General features: G+C 38.6%; 1 protein-coding gene across 4 annotated transcripts in view; it reads left to right on the top strand.

Annotated features, from left to right (window-relative positions):
* The window catches only part of LOC135222799 (ensconsin-like), a 123,697-nt gene that overhangs the window by 21,388 nt on the left and 81,906 nt on the right, over window positions 1-20,403 (top strand). For 2 of the 4 annotated variants that reach the window (XR_010316341.1, XR_010316342.1), the window contains 2 exons: window positions 471-664; window positions 983-5,966. The exons of the other annotated variants lie outside the window; for them this stretch is intronic. The gene's annotated coding sequence lies outside the window, so the exon portion shown is untranslated. Of the gene's footprint in view, window positions 1-470; window positions 665-982; window positions 5,967-20,403 lie in introns of those variants that run through there. 4 annotated transcript variants of the gene reach the window in all.

The following is a 20,403-nucleotide window of genomic DNA, read 5'->3' as shown; positions in this document are numbered from 1 at the left end:
GCCTCTAGCTCTATTTATTAGGTCTAGGTTTTCTCAGTATGTTGTTGTTGTATAATTGTATACTGAGAAAATTTAGTCTTTATTAAACAGTGCCCGTAGGCGTTAATCCCTGCTAATTGCCTTGCTGCGCAAGACACTCCCAACCAATCTGCAGCAATATTGTCTTGAAGAGATGTGCATTCTTCAACCTTCTTTAATAGGGTACCAATCATCCAGCCTAACAAGCTGACAATCATGAACGTCTTAAATAATGGCGTAGAATCCATATTTATGTTAATTACAAGTTATGTAATTAGGATGGAATTAGTAGTACTTTACGCAGCTTTCAGACCTCTATCACCCTTTTTTTTTAAGTTTTTCCATCAGTATTTTGATATCACAAGGGAATGTAGGAAATTCTATCGTCAGAAACGGAAGTGTAACATGATTTGTGTTAGATGTAGACTGAAATGGCGTTTTTGTTGTTGCAGGTTAAGGTGCCCCATGCCAATGCGGACTCTTGCTTGTGTAGCAGCCCGTTACCAAATTGAAATAGCGTAAAACAGTGTAGTGGAGTGGGCTGTTAGAGCTACAGTGGATCACAATAAGACCTTAGGGTTTACTTGGCGGGTAGCAAACCTTGTGGCTGCTGGAATGAAATGGCTGAAGGCATAGGCTTTTGGAGGCAAGTCAGCCGCGAGGGTTAGTTTGTTACATGAATAAGTGTAAAATGTAGGTCCTTTCAAGTCCTGTAATAGGATGTCAAAGTCAGCTTTCCTTTTAGCGACTAAAATAGTTTTGATTATTGAAATAATACTCTCTATAAGTCAAATTTACAAAGAAGTTAATTTAATATGTTTTTCGTTTTAGTTAACATTCTGGAACTTACCACATTCTTCTTTTTTCACACAGCTGTAGAGATTTGAATCTGCTTTGAACTCTTCCACTAACCTGTTTTTTTTCTCATCTTATATCCACTCGTATATTACCATCTCTTTTTCAGTACTGCGTTGAAGATCTGTTGGACATGAACAGCTGAGGATGGCATCAATCTTTCTTGTAAGACCTCCTTCAGGTCTTCATACTAGGTGGACATCGGTGCCCCTAACATCCAGCCACTGTTTGCTGGGGGAAGAGGTAGTCCAGCATGGCGATGAGAACGTAATCTGCCTTCGTCAACGATGACTGTACACCCTTGATTCGGAGTGTGACTTTGGCTCGACGGAACAAAGTGTAGGCATTAGTTGGTGTAAAGGTTGGAAGTTTGACTTGGCCGATGGTACTGGCAGAAGTGGCAGAAAGGGATGGTGATGTTTCATCATAGGAAGTTTTGGACGTCTTTGCTGGGTGTTGGTGTGGTGGGGTCACCACTTTAACAGGAGTTGATCAAGACAAGAGATATGATCTTGAAATGATACTTTATTAATGAACCACAGCAGTATTTACATGAATTGTTGACCAATCAGTGGTCAGGAAACTTACACAGTAACTAATGGACCAATCATGTACAATTATTTGACATCAGCCTTTATGGCTCCTATATAGATGGAAATCAGGTGTGCTCTCTGTTGGTACCACTGGTGCATTGGTATGTGAATTGTTGTGAGAATCATGGAATTTGGTGATGTATTGTCTGAAGCTGACGATGACCTATCGCTTGCGGCATGAGAAATGCAGGCTTTAGAGTATTGGCACAGCTTCTTTATTTAGTTACCATCTTGATTAAAGCCTTGTATCCAAAAAGGGCAACCAAATCAAGAAGAGGTCATTGTGGCTATCAACAATAATATTTGATGAAAGAGACCAATAGAATCTACAACTACATGCATACATATTCCAGCTTTCAACCTTTTCATTTTTGAAGCTATTAGCCTCAAAAGACAATCCCTTTCCGTTTCTCAGTATGGTTTTTATGCAAGGAATGATGATGCTGGTACCATCCTTCCCAATTTAATTGTCACAAAAGACTTACAGAACACAGTGTACAGATCGGCATTTATTGGCAAGTATCCATCCACTAACAGGCCATACACAACTAGAGCAGGCTAGTGTCTAACTAGATTCCTGCTTAAGCACGTTTTTCATGAGGGTGGCCCTTTGTCAGGCAACCCAAAATTCCATTTAAGAACCGAGTTGAGATAGAAAAATAATGTTTACTAGCAAAGCAACCCTAAGGTGATCAGTGCTCATCTGCCGCCCTTCTCGAAATGAGAGCCCTCGCCTTTCTTCCTCCTGCAGCAGATGGTTTTCCCAAATCAATTAATATCCTCAAGGACCTCTGTCTGCAGCACCTGCCAATGTTGGGAAGGGCAGCACTCAACAATATCAAAGACACAGGTGACAATACCCTTGCCACCCTAGCAGACAATCTGACGGATGCCCACACAGCTGCAAACCGCCACCATGCCCACAACTTTGCTGTCCATCGAGGAATGTCCAACCCTTCTGCAACAGATGACTTTACTAACACCAATGAGGCTTCCATGGCTGTCACACCTTTGCAAACTTCCAGGACAAACCTTCACCGCCCACCCCGCCATCAGAAACCCAAGGATGCTGACCACACATAGTAGCAATCACTGCCGTTTCAGCTTTGCCAATACTACAGAACATTCGACCTTGCCACCAAGAACAGCCTCCCAGGATGACCATGGCCAAAAAATGCATGAAATGACTACCTCCCCTCGTGGTTGCCGTATCAAGTGCGTATCCCTCAATCAGGGCTATAGTAATGTACCTAAATCTATCCATAATCTTGACACATCCAGGCACGTGTTCTATCAGCCCATCTGTGTTTTTTATCCTTTGTTCCACCACAGATACTCATTTTTTGGTTGACAGTCTTGCCATTCCCTTCTGGCTGTATCCAATCATCCAACCAAATACCCATAGCCACCCAAAGCTTACCTTCAGTCAGAAGCATCTTGCCCTTAACCTCAGTGACAGAAAGTACCTCTGGCAGTTATTGGTTGCAGACTTCTCAATACCTCACTTCAGGGCAGATTTCCTGGTACACCACCAACTGCTTGTGGACGTCGCCAACAGGTGCGTCTTTGATGCCACCAATCTCTCCATGATGCCCATCGATGCAGTCCCCGCAGAACTCGCCCTCCATATCACCGATTCCAAAGATGAGTTTGCCTATCTGCTCCCCTCATACCCAGATATCTTCAAACTAGAATTACGACATTCTAATCAAATCACTGCGAACCATGGTATTTTGCTCTGTATTAAAACCTCGGGTCCACCTGTACACCCTTGTTTCTGACCTCTACAACTCGAAAAACTTGCGCCGCTGCAAACAAAATCTTCACAGAAATGGAGAAGATGGGTGTGTGTCAAAAGGCATCCATCCAGTCCTTGAGCATCTCCTCTCCACATAGTAATAAAAAAGGACGGCACCCTTCACCCATGCGGGGACTACAGAAGGCTGAATGTGATCACCAAGGCTGACCACTGCCCCCTCCTTAACATCACAGACATAACCACCTTCCTGTGCAGTGTAAAAAATTTCTCAAAGCTGGACTTACTCGAAGGTTATTTCCAGGTCCCCATGAATCCCAAAGACATTCTGAAGACTGCCATCACAACACCCTTCGGCACCTTCACCTTCAATTGCTCTTGCTTTGGCCTCCACAATGCAGGAACTACTTTTCAATGATTGATGGACAACATCATGGGAGACCTTCCCTTCTGCATCTGTTACATCAGCGATATTTTAATCTCCTCGACATCACAGGAGGAGCACCTCCAATACTTGCATATTGTCTTCCAATGCCTGCAAGAAAAGGGCCTTGTTATGCGACAACAAATACTCCTTCACCACCAAGAGGGTAGAATTCTTGGGGCACCTCATAACCCGAAAAGGTTGCTGCCATCAGGAAGTTCCCCGCCCTTATCACCACCAAGGGTCTACTAGAATTCCTTGGAATGGTAATTTATTATCATCTATTTTTGCCCAGCATCCCCTCAACTTTGGCCCCAAGCTACGAAGCCCTCGAGGGCAATCCCAAGGCCCTCACCTGGGGACCCTCGTAATGAGCCACCTTCACCTCTGCCAGAAACACCTTCACCAAGGCCCTACACCAGCGACGTGGCTATAGGAGCTGTCTTGGAACAGATCATCATGGCCATCCTCAACCCCTTGCTTTTGCTCTTGGCAGCATAGCTCGCTATTGAACACTTCCAACATGTTTTGGCGGCCATGCCTTCCACCCTTCAAACTAACCACCCGCCACTAGTGCATTCAATAAACCACCTGTCCGATGCCTGGTCACCACATCAGTGCTGCCACCTGTCAGCCATCACTGAATTCAACTGCACCCTTTGTCACATCCCTGGGAAACACAACCCCATTGCTGACGCCCACTCCAGAATCTCCATCGACGCAGTACACCTCAATATCGATTACAAGCAGCTGGCAGACAAGTAACAGCGGAACCCATCCACCTAAACAACAATAGCCCTACCTCCATCCTGTGATATCAGCACCAGCCGCCCACACCCATGGATCTCACAGTTACTTAGACGTCATGTGTTCGACATCATCCACAGTCTGGCACACCCTTCAGGACGATCTATGCCACCCTCCTGAAAAAGTGCTTCATCTGGCATGGCATATCAAAAGACACAAAGGCATGGGCCCGTGAATGTTCTGCCTGCCAACTCTCCAAAATCCAGTGTCACACAAATTCAGATGTAGCTTCCTTTCATCAACCGCAATGCCATTTTATCCATGTCCACATCGACATTGTAGGACCTATCCCACTCTCTGAAGGGCAGCGTTACCTACTCATAATGGTCTACTGCTTGACAAGATGGCCCGTAGTCGCCCTTGTGACAGATGCATCGGCAGCAGCATGTGCCAGTGCTTTCCTCTCATCATGGGTTTCCAGATTTGGCATACCCGATCACATCACCTCCAACAGAGGCACTATGTTCATGTCACAGCTCTGGACATCCCTAAACTGCTTCCTCAGCACCCAGTTATATCACACAACCGCTTACCATCCCGAGTCCAATGGCATGATCGAGAGGTTCCATCTCGCCTTGAAAGCAGACTTCATGTCTCATGGTAACTCCTCAACCTGGTATTCGCAGCTTCCATGGGTCATCCTCGGCCTTCAGACCACGCCTAAAGAGGTCCTTGACCTGTCAGCAGCCAAGTTGGTGTATGGTGATCTGCTTGTGATACCTGGTGAATTCTTCCCCGATGATAACACCTCACCTGACATCATCGGAATCCAGACCATTGTCGGAAAATTCGCCTCTTGCTGCCCATTCTACAAGTCAAACAAGAAGACCTTTATCCCATAGGATCTACACAAGGCAACACATGTTTTCATCAGAACCAATGCTGTTCATCTGACTTTGACCCAGCCTTACACTGGCCCCCACTGCACGATCGATTGGGTTACAATCAGTTGCCTGAAACCAGCATGTTTACCCGACCATATTACACCTCCAGTCCAGTTTTCAAGGACGGGACACCCTCTGAAACGCCGTGATCAACTCTTGCAGGGGTTGGGTATTATGCCAGCACTCTAAAAGCCTGTGTTTCTCATGCTGCAAGTGACAGGTCGTCACCAGCTTCAGACAATACGTCGCCAAATTCCGTGATTCTGACGATACCAGTGGTATGAACAGAGAGTTCACTAGATTTTCCTCTATATTGGAGCCATAAAAGCTAATTTTAAACTATTGTACATGATTGGTCCGTTAGTTACTGTGCAAGTGTCCTGGCTGCAGATTGGTCAGCAATTCATATAAATACTTCTGTAATTCATTTATAAAGTATCATTTCAAGATCATACCTTTTGTCTTAATCAACTCCACCTGAAAAGCCTTTTCCATCTACTGTGGAATTAGAATCCAGTCATTTGTAAGTATGACAATAGCTTGGCTCACCATACTATTAGTATGTGTCTCTAATTGCCCCCAAGGAAGGAAATGGCATCTTACTTCTTAATACACACACACACACACACACACACACACACACACACACACATATATATATATATATATATATAGATATATATATATATATATATATTATATATATATATATATATATATATATGTGTGTGTGTGTGTGTGTGTGTGTGTGTAATATATATATATATACTAATATATATATATATATATATATATATATATATGTGTGTGTGTGTGTGTGTGTGTGTGTGTGTATAGATTTACATATATTCACATATATTTATTTATATATATATATATATATATATATATATATATATTAATATATATACATACATAATAGATATAGATATGAGTGACTCTGTGTATGTGTATGTACTATATAAAAAGAATCACCGAACCCCTCTACTTTACTGCTAGTATTTCATCTGAGGAACCATTTCGAAGGTAATATTCCGAGGACTAAGCACACCGTCCTTAAGAGTAAATGTAATACCCCAACCGCCAACAGTGCCTTTTGGTTCCAAGCCAAAAATGACGCCACCTATTTTTTCCCTCTTCATTTTTTAAGGGTTCCTCATCTCTATTGAATGGGGCTGAAGCTAGCTCTGTTGCAAAAACAAAAAATGCCTTCCCTTTTTCTCTGTTTTCTTTCAATTACCTTTTGCACAATTCCATCACCCTCGTTTCCAGTGTTGCTCAGGTTCTGCTCTGCGATGCCTTGCCACAGTTTCTCTCTACCGTTAGAGAAGCAAACGTTTGCTTTAATTTTCAATTTTAAGTAAATAATAAAATTCATTAATTAAGAAAGACGGGATAATAAGGTCTTGTAGAATCTGGTTAACGTCCATCATTGTTGAAGTAAAAATAGATGACACCAACCGTTACTGAAGCATGTATCAGTATCAGGCCAGAGGGATCTTGTGCGGGCTGCTGTTTGTCGAAATGAGGCCCTAGAAGCCATTAGATGGAATGCGTTAACGCCGTTCCAATTAATGAGTTTCCCCTTTAGCTCGCATTCATTTTTCCTTTCGTTTCACTGTTTCGCTGCCTCATATGATAACCCAACTACTGCACTGTTGATGCCTACTATTAAGCAATTGGGTTTCAGGCCTCATTATGACCCATTTAACGCATCCGCAAAACTCACCGGTGTTTTTGTGGTGGGGGTGAGAAGAGGCCAATTTTTGGTAACTACTTTTTAGAGACAAAACGTGCGGGAGCGTATGCTCAACCCTCCTCCTTTATCCGGGCTTGTGAAAGGCATGAGTAGACCAACTCTTTTTGTGGAGTTTAATATCGCCCATGTCCCCTCTTCCAACGGAATTGGTCAAATTCAGAATTGCTTTGTGAAAGGCAGTTTACATGTTTGGAAACCATTTTCTTTATTACATCAAGGCTTTAGACGTTGGTATTGTCTTCCCTTTCAAAATACCTGAATGTTGCTTGAGTGTTTCACGCCTTAGTCGCGCTTTTCATTTCGGTTTAATTTCCGTTTGTCTCGGTTATTATTATTATTATTATTATTATTATTATTATTATTATTATTATTATTATTATTATGTAGAAGAAATAACAAAATGTTCATCTTATGTAGTGCAGTGTAATAATTATATTTTCAGTGAAATGAAACTAACTTTTATTAAATACATTTGCATTAATGTACTTCAGTCGTACATACATTGCGTACTGCGCTGCGTACTTAAAACCCGCTTTAAACGCAAAAGAGAAAACTTGAAAACGCAATTGTATTTAAATGAGAGGAGACCGAATGAAAAGCTTTTAGCTTAATTGTCTTTTTTTAAAACCCATATAATTCGCTGGAGGAAAAAAAATCACTTTTTTTACTTGAGATGATAAAGGTATTAAGGTGTGCTAGTGAAAAGTACATGGCTATTATTCACTGGGACAGGGTATAATTAACTTTCTTTTTTTAGCTTGGGGCCTCCTTGTGGCCCATAGTCGCTTGCACTAGACTTGGAGGTTCGTTGCAAGATTCAATGTTATTTTGTATTTTACTCACGTGAGTGCAGAAACAAACTGCAGCGCTATTCTTATGCGGAATGAAGGAGGTTAGCTTTGAAGAGGTTCTTCTTCAGAGTTGCTATTTTTATTATCCGTTATTTACCCGTTTCACTTACTTATAAAAAGGAAAGGCCTGGAAATTTGCGTTGGCGCGTGTGGCATCAATGAATGTTATGCATGGGAGGGATTTTATGCAGATGTTTAGTACAAATATTTAATTAATGATGCATTGGCATCAGCGATGAAAAATGGCTGTTGGGACGCTAGTGTATTGAACTGAATCAGTCACTCATGAATTTCGATTCGAAAAATACCCTGGAATCTGTTTATTCGTTTATTCTATAAGAGCTATATCAGACCGGAAATTGCTCTCTTCGTGGTCACCTGTTTCGTGTTGAAGAACCATAAGTAGCAAGCGAACTGCGTAAAACTTTAGTTCCCAGGTATGATTAACAATTTTGCGCATTTTCCATAAAATTTGTGCACTGGTCTTCTGAAATTTAAATAAGTGTATTTCATAGATTTCGCAGTTATTTCCGTGAACTCATATGACGAGTATCTCTATAATAGCCAGGGGCGCAATGAGTGACGTTAATAGGCATATTTTACGAGTCCACCGCATGATGAGCTTCACCTGTATACATTTGGTAAAAGTGAAATTGGCAATTGCAGTCAAGAAAGCAGTGGCTTCTATCTCATTCATGTTATTGTTGCGTCACAGGGAAACGACACTTGATGATGATGATGATGATGATGATCAACGTCACTGTAACGTCAGCTGACATCAAAATCAGGGAGCAGTGACGGTTTGCTTTGCTATTCTGCAGGAGCTAAATATAGAGGAGGAGCCTTTAATCCTATGCAGGAAGGACCAAAACAATCACCTTCAGAAAATCTGTTTAGTGGGATGATGACGTCGGCCTGGCTAATGACGTCATCCCCAGGTATGAAGCAGAACGAAAAAGATAGAGACCGGCGAACTCTTATCTCTTCCCTTGTAGTCCCGCCGGCATGTTTTGTAACGTCGTTAAGCTTTGCATCCGGGAATCCAATTTCTCGGTGGTAAAAAACATGATCGTCCTGTTTCTCCGTTTATTCTCCGGGTCGTCAGATTTGCGATGATTTTCGCATAGCATTGTATTCATATGTTGCTTTCAAATGTTGTAATAGTACTTTGAGCTTCGCTGCATGTCCCCCTCGCCTTGGGACTACCTTGACGTGGTAACCCTCAGTCTTGTGGAATTTTCCACTTTAGGTCAAATTTATTTGGCCTGATAAATAGGAAAAAGTATCAAAGCTGGGACTGGGATTTATACTATATGAAGTTGATAATGGGAACTGTGGTAGGATCATCAACTACTCGACAATGTTTGGACCTGAAGGATATTAATGGGATTTTTCACAATTATACCTCAAAGGCAGAACTATTCTGCAGAGCTTGGCCATAGGTTCCAGGGGTGGTCTGGGTGTGGGGATAGGGCTCTGCATTATGTCCGGTTTGCCCATAATATGATTAGGGTGGGTATGCTTGTATTCTTGAAATACTCTTAGTCCCAACACTCGGTAAATTTTATTTGGCCTCACAAATAAGAAGAGGTATAATAGCTGGGTCTGGGGTTTGTATCCAAAACTAATAATTATCGAAACTGTGGTAGGATCATCAACTACCCGATTATGTTTGGACCTGAGCGATATTACATTGATAGCTGTAGGGCAAAACTGTTCTGCAGAGCTTGGACTTGGATTCCAGGGGTGGTCTGGTTCTGGGGATAGGAATCGCCACATTCTGCCTGGTTTGCCCATAATCTGATAAGGGTGGAGATTATTGTATTCTTTTGGTTCTCTCAGCCCCAACAAGCGGGTTTGGCTTACACTTGAGCCAACCTAATTGTGTTGGGGCCATTCCCTATGGGGTAGGGTAGGGAGTGGACATTTGTGAGCCAGCTCTTAGAGCCATTGGTATAAGAATGAACTCCATGAAAGGGATTGAATTACCTCAGTTTTTCACCAAAGTTGTATAAACTTAATTCAGTACTTACTATGATAAAGAGAGCTTATGATTTTTGTTGTAACTTTAATTTATTTAATCAAGACATGGTCTTCCTCCTGAATTATTTTTCTGAAAATTATTATCCATATTTGTATTTTACAAAGTTCTGAAAATTTTTCTAGATGAGAAATTTTGTCCCAGATCGGTGTAGGTTACAGTAGTGCTAGTAAAGATGTAAAGTACATTAAATTGCCTTTCCTTAGTCATAGTAGCTACATGGCCCGAAAAAATTTTCAAGAAATACCTAAGCATAGTTTTCCTCAAGTTAATTTTAGGTGTATTTTTGCTAACCCTTTTTCTATAAGATCACTTTTGAGGGAGAAGCCTGCTCTTCCTGTGGACCTTAATTCGTGTGTCGTCGTTTACTTGTTTGCCTATTCGCAGCGTGGTCTGCGATAAGTGGGATCTTTCTGTTAGAACTAGGTTTCCTCTTTCTAAAACACCTTTTCCTGGATTATCCTTTCACTGACCTGAATTTTAGACTATTGTCTTTTTGTTCAAATAGACCTGGACCTTTTAATTTCAGAATCGCTGGTTATAAGAGGATGAAACTGGAATTGAACAACAACTCGTCCTGTATTCAACTAGCTATCGTGTGATTTCATAGTAGATGCACAACTGGGTCGTTAGCCATTTTACTTTGGGTGTGGTAGTTTGTTTACATTTCACCTTATTTTTATTTTGCGTTTTTTTTCTTTGTAGTTTAGTTATAAAATTATTACTTTGTATTTGCTGCTCGTTTTCTGATTTGTTAACAATTTTACCGAAGACTTTAGTAAGACAATTCATTTTATTGTGTTATCAGTGATTTCTCATCCTTTGTGAAAGCTAATGAGGTTTTATACCTCGAAAGCTCGTTTATTTAATAAAGAATGTTTTTCCTGGTTTTAGCAATGTTATTCATCACTAAGCTAAGATATCCAAGTAGCCGCCCAATTACTGGGATAAATCAATTGCATATATATATATATATATATATATATATATATATATATATATATTATATATATATATATATACATAAGGGCCGGAGCTGGAGCTCAAAGAAGATATATCCGAAGGAAGTAGTAGGGAAAGGCATCCTCATCTTTCAACAGTTTATTCATGCCGACGTTTCGCGACGAATTCCAGGTCGCATTTTCAAGGCTAAAAAATATATATAAGTTTACGAACATTAATAATTGATCTAATTTAATTTACATTAAAAATGTCATGGCAACAGCTCTCAATACAGTAAAAAGTAAAAAGTTAAAGGTAAAAGTTAAAGTTAAAAGTTAAAAGTTAAAATTGAACAGCACCTTCAAAGTCAGACATATTAAAAGTACAGGACTTCACTAAAATTTCAGAAACACCTACCTATACAAAAGAAAGAGTAAAAACTGACACAATATAGGTAAAAATACAGTGAGGCAGACCAGCTGCCCAAACTAGGCTATGAACAATTTTTACAGAGGACGTTTGGGTATTTAACGACGGTACAGTCTTTTTAATAATGATAGATTCTAAAATTGTCAGGTTGTTGTTGTTCCGCAGTTGGCCCAAGATAGAAAAATCCTTGCTGTCAATATATGTTTTACATGTTTTTGAGTGATTCCGTATATTGGATTGTTCTGGATTTGATAACCTACTACCTGTTCTATGGCTTATGCCCCTGTGGGTCAATTCGAACCTTCAACAGCCTCCTCGTGCATCCCACAAAGGAAAAATAAACAACAGAGTTTCCGCAAAATCCTTCAACGTTCAACGTCCTTTACTTAGCAGATAAACTGACTTACATGAGGAATTGACAGTACAGGAAAGCTCGTATAACTGACAGATAGGGATTATAAGGAGATTAGTACCTAGAATATGGCACACCTGGAGAAAGAGTAATCTTTCCAAACAAGCATAAACATGGGTACAATTTAAAAAACAACGAGATTAAGTCAATCTACTCAGACACAAGGGCAAGACAATTAAAGGATAATATAGGGTGACAGCTATTCAGAACTTTGGTAAACAAAAACTTATTCACAATACATATTAAACATACATATACAACGAAGATATCTCTAAGGCAACTGATTTGTATTTAAGTCTGTAATTATATCTTTGAGGTCATTCTTAAACATGTTACAAATGCAAGGGTCTAAATGAAACAGGCCACGATTTATATTAAAATTACCATGTGAATTAAGTTGTATTATAGCAGATTCTAAAAGTTTTCGTGATAAGACATCTTTTGACCTTGCAACTACTGAACTACCAATCCAATTTATTCGGTGGTTGTTTTCACTTAGATGAATGAATATTGCATGAGATACTTGCCCAGTTTTTACAGAATATTTATGCTGGATTAATCTTACTCATAAGCCCTTGCTCGACTGTCCAAGATAAAAAGAAGGGCAGTCCATACATGGAATTTTATATATTATGTTGTTGCTTTCCCTGGGGCCATTTTTTATTAACATTCCTTTTAGTGTGTTATTATAGGAAAAAACAAGGTTGACCTTAAAGGCTTTTAACAATGATTTAATGGTTTCAAATCCGTTAAAATAAGGTAAACTAAGAATGTTCTTACTCTGTGTTACTTACACTATAAAACTTTTTGTGGCCTTTATTATAACAAATATCTAATATATGTGAAGGATAACATAAATATTTCCCTATTTTTCGTATGTATTCAATTTCCTGATTCAAATATTGGGGACTGAAAATGTGCAATGCTCGTAAAAACATAGAAGAAAAAATTGATATTTGGATGTCAAGATGGTGTCCTGAATAGAAATGAACATAAGTTAAGTTGTCGGTTGGTTTCCTATTAATGCTGAATTTACATTGAAATGGTTCTCTATGTATCAAAACATCTAAGAAAGGTAGTCAATTGTCTTTTTCCAATTCTAGAGTAAACTTAATCGATGGTATCTGGTTATTTAATTTAGGGAGTAAATCATTTACATCAGTACCAGCAGGCAGAACATATCTATACCACTTTACAGGAATATAAATGATATTAGTAAGTAGGCGTTTTTTTTTTTCAAAAGAAATTCCATGTACAAGTTTGAGAGGATTGGGGATAAAGGGTTTCCCATTGCCATGCCAAATATTTGTTGGTAAAATTCACCATTGAATATAAACTTACAATCACAAATGCACAAACTAGTGAGTGAAATAACCATGTACCATCGATTAAGTTTACTCTAAAATTGGAAAAAGACAATTGCCTCCCTTTCTTAGATGTTTTGATACATCTAACACAGAGTAAGAACATTCTTAGTTTACCTTATTTTAACGGATTTGAAACCATTAAATCATTGTTAAAAGCCTTTAAGGTCAACCTTGTTTTTTCCTATAATAACACACTAAAAGGAATGTTAATAAAAAATGGCCACAGGGAAAGCAACAACATAATATATAAAATTCCATGTATGGACTGCCCTTCTTTTTATCTTGGACAGTCGAGCAAGGGCTTATGAGTAAGATTAAGCCAGCATAAATATTCTGTAAAAACTGGGCAAACATCTCATGCAATATTCATTCATCTAAGTGAAAACAACCACCGAATAAATTGGATTGGTAGTTCAGTAGTTGCAAGGTCAAAAGATGTCTTATCACGAAAACTTTTAGAATCTGCTATAATACAATTAACTTCACATTGTAATTTTAATATAAGTCGTGGCCTGTTTCATTTAGACCCTTGCATTTGTAACATGTTTAAGAATGACCTCAAAGATATAATTACAGACTTAAATACAAATCAGTTGCCTTAGAGATATCTTCGTTGTATATGTATGTTTAATATGTATTGTGAATATGTATTGTGAATAAGTTTTTGTTTACCAAAGTTCTGAATAGCTGTCACCCTATATTATCCTTTAATTGTCTTGCCCTTGTGTCTGAGTAGATTAACTTAATCTCTTTGTTTTTTTAAATTGTACCCATGTTTATGCTTGTTTGGAAAGGTTACTCTTTCTCCAGGTGTGCCGGATTCTAGGTACTAATCTCCTTATAATCCCTATCTGTCAGTTATACGAGCTTTCCTGTACTTTCAATTCCTCATATAAGTCAGTTTATCTGCTAAGTAAAGGACGTTGAATGTCGAAAGATCTTGCGGAAACCCCCATGTTTATTTTTCCTTCGTGTCTTATACATTTATTTATGGCTTTATGACGTTCCAAACTTTCGTGATTCAGTTATACATATGTAGGTGATAAGAGAGTCATGATTAAGATGGTATGGGCATGTGTTGAGGATGGATGATGATAAGAGAGTGAAGAGGGCTTGGGAGGAACCTGTTAGAGGAAGAAGATCAAGAGGGAGACAGAGAATTAGATGGCGAGATAAAGTGAAGGAAGATATGCAGAGAAGAGGTTTTGTGGAGGATGATGCCTTTAATAGAAGGCACTGGTGAAGGTGCATCAGGCAACCGACCCCTTAATGTAGGGGTCGGTTGCCTGATGCACCTTCACCAGTGCCTTCTATTAAAGGCATCATCCTCCACAAAACCTCTTCTCTCCATATCTTCCTTCACTTTATCTCGCCATCTAATTCTCTGTCTCCCTCTTGATCTTCTTCCTCTAACAGGTTCCTCCCAAGCCCTCTTCACTCTCTTATCATCATCCATCCTCAACACATGCCCATACCATCTTAATCATGACTCTCTTATCACCTCTGTTATTTTTACTAAGCCTGTCCTTCTTCTCATTTCATCATTTTCCAATCTCCCAAGCAGCGATATTCCCATAATCCACCTCATCATTCTCATCTCTGTTCTCTCAAGCTTTACTTCCTCCTCCCTACATTAACACTGATCTTATCACTGTGTTATATATCTCTTGACTTTTAGCTTGATTGGCCTTTTCTAATCACATACCACTCCAGCTACCTCTCTCCACTTCCCCCATGCAGCTTTTATTCTAATGTCAACTTCAGCCTCACATCTTCCCTCTTGACTTAAAGTAGATCCTAAGTATTTAAGTTTTCTGCCTATTTTATAATCAAGCCTCTTCTTTCTTGTATTACTATTCTGTTGCTATCTTTCCTACTGCTCAGCAAAACCTCTGTTTTATTCACATTCACCCTCAAGCCACCCTTCTCTAAAGACTCCTGCCACTCTCCAACCCTTTTCTGTAGGTCCTCCTCATTTTCGGCAGTAATCACCAGATCATTAGCGTACAACAACTCCCACAACTTTTCATTCCTGATCTCTTCACTCAACACATCCATGACCAGCACAAACAAAAATGGGGTTAATGTTGACCTCTGGTGTAATTCAACACTAACTTCAAAGTTTTCTGTTTCCCAAACTGCTGTTATGACTTTTGTACACGTTCTTTTAATTATCATCTCGCCCAGCCTAACCAACTTTTCTTGGACTTTCCTTTTCCTCAAACACCCAAACATCACTAATCTTGGGATTCTATCATATGCTTTCTCTAGGTCTTTAAATGCACAATAGAGCTCCTGGTTTCCCTCTATCCTCTTTTCCTGTAGCTGTCTTATTATGAAGATGGCATCCACCACCCCTCTTCCTCTCATGAATCCATTTTCCCAATCTTTACAATCTCTCTTAATCTCTCATCCAGTATTCTCTCTAAAACTTTCAATCCATGCTGTGTCAGTTTAATTCCCCTGTAGTTACCACAATCCATGACAACTCCCTTCTGCTTGTATATACATATATACCATTAGACTCTCCTCCCAGTCCCTTTGTATTACTTCCTTTTCACATATAGCTTTTAATAAATCCAGCATCCATTTCTCCCCCTCTGTACTTAGTAGTTTGATCATTTCAATTTGGAACTCCGATGGTCCTGGTGATTTAGCATTCTTCATTTTCCTTAATGCTCTCTTCACTTCGGTATCCTGTATCTCCATCACTGGTCCCTCCACACTCTGTGCTCCGTCCATCTCCTCTCTCTCATTTTCAGTATTTAACAGTTGTTCAAAATACTCTCACCATCTTTTCTTAATGTCTTCATCCCCATACAATATATTTCTATTACTATCCTTGATGACACCCAATTTACCCAATTTACCCACATCCTGTCTCTGCCTTTTCCTCAAGTTTGAAATCTTATAGGTATCCTTTTCTCCTTCTCTTGTTCCTAGTCTTTGATTCAACTGCTCTGCTTCCCTTCCAATAGCCATACCTACCCTCCTTCTAGCCTCTCTTTCCTCTTCTCTGAAGCTTACCTCTGCACCCTGTGCCTGCCTTACTTTCTAGTCCTTGAATGCTTTTGATTTTCTTTTAATTGATTCTTGCACCTCTCCATTCCACCACCACTTTTCTCCTCTCGACACTGCATATCCACTGGTTCTTTCCACCAGTTCTTCTGCTTCCCTCACAGATATTTCTCTCATGTCTGCTCAGATATTTTTCACTGTTACCCTGTCCAAATTCTATGTTCCCCCTTTCCAGACATCTCTCTCTCACAGTCCTTCTATAATTGCTCCCCCTTTTCTTTTTTAAGGTCCAAAATCTTAATTCTAGATCTTCTCTTTCTCTTCTTGGGTTTCCTACAACTCATTGTTAAATCGATCGCCACCAACCTATGCTGTTTAACGCACTTCTCCCAAGATCACTTTGTAGTCTGTCACGCTGCTTTTGTCAGTTCCTCTAACAAGGATGTAATCTATTTGGCTCTGCACTCCTCCACATTCATAACTTATTAAGTACATTTCTAACTTTTGAAAACATGTGTTCATACAGGCCAATTCAAAACTCTGAGCCATCTCCAATGAATAATCCCCATCTTCATTCTGATTCCAAACCCATGGCCTCCGTGTGGCTCTACATACCCATTTCTTCTCTTTCCCACCCTGCCATTCATATCAGCTCTTATTATTAGTTTCTCCTCCTCTTTCACTGTTCTAATGGCAGCCTCAAACTCTTGTCTAAATAATTCTTTCTCTTGCTCTTGACGCCCCATCTGAGGAGTGTATGCTGATATTTTCTTTACTACCTTGTCCCCTATTATTATTGGAATCTTTAAAAGCCTATCATTTATTCTCTTTACTTCTACCACTTTTTCCTTCCAATTGTTATTTACTATAATTCCAACTCCATTTCTTCCCTTTCGTGACCTGCGGTAATGTAGCTTATACCCATTTCTTATCGCTCTAGTTCCACTCTCTTTCCACCTAGTCTCCTGCACACACAAGAAATCTATCCTCCTCCTCTCCATCACATCTACTATCTCCCTCACTTTTCTTGTTAGAATACCTACGTTCTACCCTTTCACTAACTTGTTTGGCTGCAGTTATGAACCCTGCGGTACCCCTCGCCCATTTATCATACCAGTAGGGGGATTCAGACGCTCGTCGCTTACAGGGGACGCCCTAGCCGCACTCATATTCCTTCAAACATCAGGCATGGTTTATTTTTTGGCAAAGGGTTTTTTTTGACCGCATGCCCTTGCTGTCATCAACCACAGTTATTGGTAGTGGGCCCAGCCTTTTACTAAAAAGTCCACCTGTAAGGCAGCAGTTTTCACAGTTATTGGCAGTGGGCCTCGCCTTTTGCTAAAATGTATGACTGCAAGGCAGCAGGTTGTCCTTTTAGTCGCCTTTTACGATCCGCAGAACCTACGGTGGTAGTATTCTTACACCCCTTCCCCAGGGTACTTACAGAGTGCAGATGTATTCATTCTTAAAGGTAGCTACCTACATGCAAACACACACACGCATTATATATATTATATATATATATATATATATATTATATATATATATATATATATGATATATATAATTTTATATTCTTCATGAACAAAAATCGAGAACCTCTTTACTAGGCGAAGAGTATCATAGAGCAAAATTTGATTACACGTGAGTCTACATATTTGTAAATGTGAACATGCACAGAAACACTCCCACACACACACACACACACACACACACACATATATATATATATATATTATATATCATATATATATATAATGTGTGTGTGTGTGTGTGTGTGGGAGTGTTTCTGTGCATGTTCACATTTACAAATATGTAGACTCACGTGTAATCAAATTTTGCTCTATGATACTCTTCGCCTAGTAAAGAGGTTCTCGATTTTTGTTCATATAGAAAATGAAATCACAATATTCGCATCCTTCTCTGATGAACGCTTAGCTATTTGACAATTGTCGATTAAAAATGTATTTTGTTTTAATGAAAACTGTGTTCAGCTAAAAATCTGATAACAATTATATAGGTTCGTATAAATGAATTTGAGTGGCTCCCAGACAAACTCATTATGATAATTATAAAAGTTTTACGCTTCCATTTTATAATGATGTTGTCAATATGACGGAGTTGTGGGTGTGCGCATAAAGGCATCTCTGCCAACATTGAGCGTGCATTCTTTGTTATAATTGAACAAGCATATCACAGAAAATGGGTCACAGTCTTCCCTTTTATGTTGTTTCAGCATTATTTCACATCATTAAAAAGCATCAGATGCTTTTACATAATCTGTTTCAACGTAACTCATTTTCATGTTTTACAATACTTCCAGTATAAAATTAGCTTGGTTACTGATATTGGTTATAATCATTCCGATGACGTTTTGAACATTATTTTCTTTTAAGGGAGAAGTATTCGAGAATTATGATTAAATATTTTTAGAAAAATGTCACGCGAACATCATTTCATTTTAAAGAAAGTTCCATTTGAGAACTACAGTTATAATTAAGTGGTATTAGGAATACTGGGTGAAAATGATAACGGCACGAAGTTCCGAGTCAAAACTTAATTTCCTAGTATGACAGATTTGCTCGTATTACTATTCAGAATTTAAAATTCAAACCGAGACCCAGTGCAGCAATCTGGTCTCTGGATAGGAGTGTACTCTTAATATTCTTAACATTCTTAGTCTGGTATTTATTTTTGATTAATCGTTATGCGTATGTAGAGGTCTCAGGGACAGATAGCGTCGTGTCCTTACTGAGCAATGAATGAAAAAAAAAAAAGTTAGCATAATCGCAAGTAGAATGAGGACCAAACCTCCGTCGTAGAAACGCAGTCTTTGGAATATTGCGTTGTACACTTTAACAACTCAGTCTTTACTAGTTTAAAGGTTTTTAAATAAGTAAATATGAAGTCTCTGTATCATACTCTCGATGGTATTTTTACGCACCCGGAGTTGGATAATGACATAAGGCCGGGAACTTTATTCCAGATTCCAGAATACTTGGTTAGAATGGGAATGGTAACGCCTTCAGGAGTCACTTTTTTTTAAGGGAAGACGTATCAGGTTGGTGAAAATGCATAATGGAAAATGGAGGCTCAGGAGGAATGAGGAGAATGGGATCAAGAAAGGAAAGTCGTTGCATTCCTTAAGGGCAGTGTGAGAAGGGGAGTCTGTCAAGAGAGAGCTGTTGTTCTAGCAACTATTAACTGCTGATACCCTTTTGTTCAGGTAAATAAGGTAGCTTTGTAGGTTTTCAACACGATTCAATAGATGAAGGATAATCGAGGTACTGACTGTTATCCAGTTTTGGTTTAGAGCCACAATCACGTAGAGGAAACAGCTGTTTACTGAAATATATATATAATATCATATATATATATATGTATATATATATATATCTATATCTATATATATAAGCGAATTCCACAGAAAATGATAGTCAGAAATCCAAGCGCTTTCGTCTTTACTCAGACATTGTCAAGGAGTTAATGAGGTACAATTGGAGAGAGAGGTCTCAGGTACAACACAAGATCAAGAATACCAGATGGTTAATTGTCAAAAGGGTAAAAATTAAAAGAGATAATCCAGGATTATCGGATATCACACGGTCACAAACCTAAACCCTAACCGAAATTACAAAGTTTCTTTACAGTCCAAAACATGTAAAAACTGAATATATTAATTTTGTTGCTTATATTTATCTACAACTTTTTTCATTATGAAAGCATCAAGTTTAAATAAACCAAGACTTAAATTTAGAACATTTCTATCATTTTCCTGTGGTATTCGCTTATTTATGAAGTCACGTGCATCTACTGTGATTTTTTAAGCATATATATATATATATATATATACTATATATATATATATATATATATATATATATATATATATATATATATATACATATATGGAATATTTTTTCTTCTCTTTATGGGTTGCCACACATCCTTTAATTGTTGGATTAAGGATAAGCCCCCACTCACACACACACACACACACACACACACACACACACACACACACACACATATATATATATATATATATATATATATATATATAATATATACATATATATATATATATAATATATAATTTATATATATATATATATATATATATATGTATATATTATTTATATATTATATATATATTTGATATATATATATTATATATCTAATATATATATATATGTATGTATGTATGTATGTATGTATGTGTGTGTGTGTGTGTAAAAGATATTCCC

The sequence above is a fragment of the Macrobrachium nipponense genome, chromosome 8, assembly GCF_015104395.2.
Source record: "Macrobrachium nipponense isolate FS-2020 chromosome 8, ASM1510439v2, whole genome shotgun sequence".
Classification (NCBI taxonomy): Eukaryota; Metazoa; Arthropoda; class Malacostraca; order Decapoda; family Palaemonidae; genus Macrobrachium; species Macrobrachium nipponense.
Note: the sequence above shows the minus strand (reverse complement) of the source record. Positions and strands in the feature narration are given on the sequence as shown.